The sequence below is a fragment of the Theobroma umbraticum genome, unplaced genomic scaffold (assembly GCF_002168275.2).
Source record: "Theobroma umbraticum cultivar Fairchild unplaced genomic scaffold, ASM216827v3 scaffold_56.0, whole genome shotgun sequence".
NCBI classification, from domain to species: Eukaryota; Viridiplantae; Streptophyta; class Magnoliopsida; order Malvales; family Malvaceae; genus Theobroma; species Theobroma umbraticum.
The window spans coordinates 5,926,693-5,926,929 of record NW_018397256.1 but is presented as its reverse complement, the minus strand read 5'-3'; the positions used below and the strand labels follow the sequence as shown (position 1 = coordinate 5,926,929).

Genomic DNA, 237 nt, shown 5'->3' with positions numbered 1-237 from the left:
TTAATGGAATTCTCTATCTTCTGCATATCGAATAAAAAAATATTTTTTCTTTTGAATTGTGAAGAAGAGGGATTTAAATATAACTCTTTTAAGTAAGGAGAGATATATATCCAACATTGAGTCAAGTACTTAAATTCTAATAGATGATTAATTTCCATTTTACAAAATATGTGTTAAAAACCCATTATTTAATTAATTAAGAAAAAAAAGAAACAATAGTATACTAACAAGGTAAAC

The 237-nt window shown here is 22.8% G+C and overlaps 1 protein-coding gene across 1 annotated transcript in view; it reads left to right on the top strand.

Annotated features, from left to right (window-relative positions):
• The window catches only part of LOC110410300 (uncharacterized), a 9,366-nt gene that overhangs the window by 5,815 nt on the left and 3,314 nt on the right, over positions 1–237 (top strand). The gene's annotated exons all lie outside the window — the stretch shown is intronic.